General features: G+C 45.6%; 1 protein-coding gene across 1 annotated transcript in view; it reads left to right on the plus strand.

The window, feature by feature from the left end:
* The first annotated feature begins 3,266 nt into the window (after positions 1-3,266).
* LOC112075373 (neuron navigator 3) overlaps positions 3,267-6,288 on the plus strand; it is a 19,274-nt gene continuing 16,252 nt past the window's right edge. Inside the window, exon 1 of the mRNA XM_070440887.1 lies at positions 3,267-3,341. The gene's annotated coding sequence lies outside the window, so the exon portion shown is untranslated. The remainder of the gene's footprint in view (positions 3,342-6,288) is intronic.

Genomic DNA, 6,288 nt, shown 5'->3' on the forward strand with positions numbered 1-6,288 from the left:
TTCTCTCTCTCTCTTCCTTCCTCTCTCTTTTCTCTCTCGTCTCTCTCTTCTCTCTCTCTGCTTCGTCCGGCTCTCTCTCTTTTCTTCTTCTCTCGTTCGTCGTCCTCGCTCTCGCTCTCTTCTCTCTCTCTCTCTCTCTCTCGCTCTTCTCTCATCTCTCTCTCTCTCTCTGCCCCCCCATCCCTCCTGCTGGTTATTATTTGACATACTAGTTTGACATTTACACACATGCACTCATGAAGTCTGCTTATCAGCTCACGGGTCTCCAGGTGGCCTTTCGCTGGTGGGTGTTTGTGGTTGGTGTGTTTGTACATGTGTGTATTGAGTCCTGTTATCTGTCCTTTTCCTATTTTTTTTTGGTGTTTTGCAGTGAGGAAGAGACCACCTGTCGTTTGGAAGCGTTTCCTCTAGCCTTGAAACAATAAGGAGAATATGTTGTCAGGCACCTCTCCCTCTTCCGTTTAAAAATAGAACTGAGTGCTGGAGACCCGGTGGCATCAATGGCACTGGTAGAACAGTTCACAAATAGGATAGGGTGCATTTGGAACACAGGCAGAGGAGGGACATAATACATTTGGTTAGCCATCCGGAAATGAAGGATTTATATTTAGTAGAATGTTATTATTGTTGTATGATGCCATTGGTGGCAGGATGTGGTGAAATATGTTTGACAGGTGATGAAAGTGTATCATTACCAAGTGATGGAGCTTTCTAGCATATCTACATACTGGTTTTTATTTTACATCCGTCGTTTTTCCAGCCAATGATGTCTAGAACACCAGATCCTATTCTGGACGCGAGACATTGTAGGGTGCGTTGGGACCAGACGGCTTGAGTATGATTGATCCTTGGGTTGAAGACGAGTTAAGGGACTCCTACGTACAAAGAAGGAGTTCGGTGGTTCATCAATATACATGAGTCTGGATTGACTCGTTGCGACAGTCCATTGTTGCGTTGCATTGCTATTGGCTTTTTTTACTCTGCAACAGAAAGCAAAAGGTACACGTTACTCGTACAGTATGATTTCTGCACTACAATTTTAGCCGATAGTAGTTATGGAGACGAATTCGGATGTGTGTTTTTATGTCTGTTGACCACACACAGTCAGTGTTTCTATAAACAGATGATGTCTCGCTCTAATTGTTTCAATTCAGTAGGAGAGAGAGAGGTTGCATCTAAATGAACTAGTCATATATAGTGCACTACTTTTGAAGAGCCTACTGTAGAGTGGTGATAATAAAGGGATGGTTGTCATTTGGACTTAATGAGTCATTTCCTAAGATGCATTACGAGGGCCAGTGTTAATTTCTGGTTGTGTTGTTTTGACCTTAGATTATTCACAATTGCATCTAGTCTCAAGCTTCTCAGTCTGCTTCTGTGACAGGTTTATGCGCTGTTGTTCAGTCTCTTTGTCCAGGGTTTACGATGCTAATTAAACTCCATCTCCCTTTAATTGCCAAGCTTTCGGAGTGTCAGTTTTTAAAGGGCCAGTGTGTTGTGTTTGGATAGTGGGTAGTTTAGATGATGGAATCCACTGGGGAAACTGGGCTTTAGCATTTTCATGACAACACGAGCAGTTACTGCTGTTACCAGGTTCTCTCTCTTCTCTCTCTCTCTCTCTCTCTTCTCTTCTCTCTCTATCTCTCTCTATTCTCTCTTCTCTTCTCTCATCTCTCTCCTCTCGTCTCACCTCTGCTGTTCTTCTCTCTCTCTACCTCTTCTGTTTCTCTCTCTCTCTCTCTCTCTCTTCTCTTCTCTTCTCTCTCTCTTCTCTCTCTCTTCTGTTCTCTCTCTCTCTCTCTTCTCTTCTTCTCTCTCTTCTCTCTCTCTCTCTCTCTCTCTCTCTCTCTTCTCCTGCTCTCTCTCTCTCTCTCTCTCTTCTCTCTCTCTCTCTCTCTCTCTCTCTCCCTCTCTCGATCGCTTCTCTCGCTCTCTTCTCGCTCTCTTCGTCTCTCTCTCTCTCTCTTTTCTCTCTCTTCTGCTTCACTCTTCACTCTCTTCTCTCTCCTCTCCTTCTATGTCTGTCCTCTCTTTCTTTCTGTCTTTTCTTCTCTTCTCTCTCTCTTCTCTCTTCTCTCTGCTCTCTCTCTCTCTCGTGTTTCTTCTCTCATCTTTCTCTCTCTCTCTCTCTCTCTCTCTCTCTTTCCTTAATTTTGTCTCTCTTCTGAAACCGATGTTTTTTCTGTATCCTCTAAAGAGGCTGGATGGTTTGTCTGTGTGTTTGGGGATGTGAATGAAGGTTTTGTGTGTTTTGCGGACCGGTAATCAAAACTGTATGAACTTCATAGAGATATATTGTAATGGTCATGTGATTAGATCATTTTCTTTGAGATGTGATGATGTTTTTCCAGGACAAAGGCAGATTTGTATAGATTTCACTTCCTCGTAACGGTCAACGAGTCCATCTGCAAAGTTGGADGTCAGCAACATATTTTCCAGGTCAATTATCTCACTGATAAAACATTCAAATCAAAGTAAAAGTTCCCAGAAAAGGACCGTCGATGATGACCATCAATTTATTTATGCCCAAGGCAGTTACCTCGCCAGATYCATTGAAGTGTRCAGCTTGACTCAAGMACTGTGGGTGCATTCCGTGCGTGTTACACTGAGCCTTTTAGCCATGCTGATTGGTTAATCTCAGTGTTTAACCAATCAGGAGGTTGTTTGGGTGCAGTACTGAGAAGACCTTGCCCTGTGTGTCAGTGTAGTGGACTGTGAGATCCGTTAGCATGCTTTAACGAGTCTCTAATGGAATAATGAGCCTATGGCCTCTCCCCTCTGAGACTTATGACTGCGCTCCAGCTGTGGCATCAGAAGTAAACATCCACATTAGACAATTTGTCCACAGATGCTGAAGTGTGTATTCTCTTGTGTGTGTCCCTGAGAATACATGTGGTTCTTTCAGCATAACACTAGCTGTGTGTGTGTGTGTGTGTGTGTGTGTGTGTGTGTGTGTGTGTGTGTGTGTGTGTGTGTGTGTGTGTGTGTGTTGTGTGTGTGTGTGTGTGTGTGTGTGGTGTGTGTGTGTGTGTGTGTGTGTGTGTGTGTGTGTGGTGTGTGTGTGTGGTGTGTGTGTTATGCAATGTCCCAAGAGAGACATAATGGTCCTTTCAGCACAACATACACACACTACCTGCTAGACTTTTTTTTTGTGCTCTTGTGTGTTCACGCTTTTCCTCCACCCGCTGTGTTTTTTCTGGCAGGTTGCCAGGGCCGCCCAGGGTGTCCGCTGCAGCCAGCGGGGCCCCAAGGGCCAGATCCTCCAACTCAACAGGAGGAGGTCAGAGCTTTTCAGCATCGATAAGAGCAGCCTCTCCAGTATGCTAGTGGCAATGACAGAGGTAGGTGAACCTAGAATCAGGTTAGAGCAGGCCTGAGCGTATGAGCCGACCGAACAACTGTTCTAATTCAGCCTGGTTAACGGTTGCTGGAACTTGATGAAAAAGAACAATGTAAAACCAGCGCAGTTTGATTAGGATCGGCACAATAGTGTGAAAATGGTGAATGGCCGTGTCTAAACTCACCTTCCATAAGGATTAACAGGATCAGGAAAACCTCTAGCCGTTAGAATTCATTCTCTTACCCCTACGTTTCTACAGCTGTTTTCCTCAGGGTCGAGTCAGTACCATTCAGCATTTATATTTTTGAGCGCATGGTCCACAACATGCACAGGTGGCGCACTGTAAACAAAATGGGCTGGACAGAGCAGCGCACGCCAGCACACTCACATTAACACAGCTGCTGAATCATATCAGCAGTGTAGTTGCTAGAGTTGTAGGTATTCCTTTAGGGAGAAGGCAAGACAGTGCATTTCACAGCATGGTGAGTGGTAGTGGTTAGACTGCAGCAGCTGTGGGGCTGAATACACCATGCTCCACCAAGCATAATAACCGCCATTTAGACAGATTTTGTCACACACTGCTTTCCTTATTTTATTATTGTCATATTACTTTTATCCAAAGTAAGTGGATTAAATATTTGTCTGTGTCCCAAATGGTAGCCTGTTCCCTATATAGTGCAAGTACTTTTGACCAGGGCCTATGTGCTTGGGGAAAAAGAGGCTTCAACAAGGCTCTTTTTAAACGACCCCCTACTGGTGGTTCTTTGAGCTTATATTATGTTATGATATTGAATATTTGTCTCTCAGTATTTTACAATGATCTACAGTGGTGGTACATTCCCTTACATTCACGTCCTCCCCTTCATCCCTCTGTCACTATCACAGAGTATGGTCGTCAATGGATGTAATGGTCGTCAGTAGAGTTATGGTCGTCAGTAGAGTTATGGTCGTCAATGGAGTAAATGGTCGTCAAGGAGTAATGGTCGTCAGTAGAGTTATGGTCGTCAATGGAGTTATGGTCGTCAGTAGAGTTTATGGTCCGTACAGTAGAGTTATGGTCGTCAGTAGAGTTATGGTCGTCAATGGAGTTTATGGTCGTCAGTAAGAGTTATGGTCGTCAATGGGTAGAGTCGTCAGTAGAGTATGGTCCTCAGTAGAGTTATGGTCCGTGTAGATGTCGGTCGTCAGGAGTAAGGTGCAGAGTAATGGTCGTGTAGAGTTATGGTGCAATGGGGTATGGTCGTCATGAGTAAATGGTCGTCAGTAGAGTAATGGTCGTCATGGAGTAATGGTCGTCAAGTAGAGTTATGGTCCGTCAAGGAGTAAGGTCCGTCGTAGAGTTTGGTCGTCTGGTGAGTAATGGTCGTCAGTAGAGTTATGGTCGTCGTAGAGTTATTCGGTCGTCAGGTAGAGTTATGGTCGTCAGTAGAGTTTATGGTCAATGTTTGGTCGTCAGTAGAGTAGTTGGGTCAAGGTCTCAGTAGTTATGGTCGTCGTAGAGTTATGGTCTAGTGGTCATCAGAGTTATGGTATCAGTGTATGGTCGATTATGGTCAATCAGTAGTTAGGTCTCGTAGAGTTATGGTCATATATGGGTCATCAGTAGTTATGGTCATCAGTAAGTTTATGGTCGATTATGGTCATCATCGTCAGTTATGTGGTAGAGCGTCAGTAGAGTTAGGTCATCAGTAGAGTTATGGTCGTCAGTAGACGTTAGGTCGTCAGTAGAGTTTGTAATGGTCGTCAAGTAGGTATGTCGTCAGTTCAGGGCCAGTCAACGGGAGCTCTTTTTCCGTCATGCTTCTCCATCCCTACATTCTCTCTCTCTCTCTCTCTCTCTCTCTCTCTCTCTCTCTCTCTTCTCTCTCCCCTTCTCTTTCACCCCTCTTCCCCTTTCTCTTTCTCTCGCTCTCTGTCCCACTCTCTCCCTCTCTCTTTCAACGCCTCTCCCTCTCTCTCTCTCTTTATCCGTCTCTCCCCTCTTCCCATACACGTTAACAGAGAACAACATCTACCAACCATAACAGACCCCGGTCACTCGCCCTGTTTATTTTGGCCAGAGCCAGCCACTAGATTTACACCAAGTACCTCACTGTCCCCTGTTCCCATTTGCCCAGACCTGTTGCACAGTGGTTGTCTCCCAAATGGCACCCTATTCCCTTTATAGTTAACTACTTTTTAGCTCGGCCATAGGACTCTAGTCAAAGTAGTGCACTATATATAGAATAGGATGCCATTTGGGACACATGAATCCCCCATCAAGAAAGGGAGTGAAGGTTTTTCTGTTTCCTCAGTACCCCCTTCCACCGTTTAAACCATTACTCACACCCTACTTTACCACCTAAAACAGAGCTAATGTCTCCCCTGGTGGGAACGCCAACTCCATGGTCCCTTCTTTCTTGGGGTTTGTGTCGTTTGTCTTTCTCCCCTCTCTCTCACTCCCCACTGGCAGTTGTTTGTCTGTCTCCCCTCTCTCCACTACTCCACTGGCAGTATGTTGTCTGTCCTCCCCTCTCTCTCACTCCCACTGGCTAGTGTGTTGTCTGTCTCCCCTCCTCATCCACTGGCAGTATGTTGTCTTGTCTCCCCTCTTCTCTCACTGTTGTAGTATGTTGTCTGTCTCCCTCTCTCTCACTACCACTGGCAGTAGTTGTCTGTCTCCCCTCTCTCTCACTCTGGCTATTTGTGTTCTGTCTCCCCTCCTCTCACTGGCAGTATGTTGGTCTGTCTCCCTCTCTCTCACTACCCACTGGCAGTATGTTGTCTGTCTCCCTCTCTCTCACTACCCACTGGCAGTATGTTGTTCTGGTCTCCCCTCTCTCTCACTACCGCACTGGCAGTATGTTGTCTGTCTCCCTCCTCTCTCACTGGTAGTATGTGTCTGTTTCCCCTCTCTCTCACTACCCACTGGCAGTATGTTGTCTGTCTCACCCTCCCTCTCGCTGGCA

This window comes from Salvelinus sp. IW2-2015, unplaced genomic scaffold, assembly GCF_002910315.2.
Source record: "Salvelinus sp. IW2-2015 unplaced genomic scaffold, ASM291031v2 Un_scaffold3115, whole genome shotgun sequence".
Classification (NCBI taxonomy): Eukaryota; Metazoa; Chordata; class Actinopteri; order Salmoniformes; family Salmonidae; genus Salvelinus; species Salvelinus sp. IW2-2015.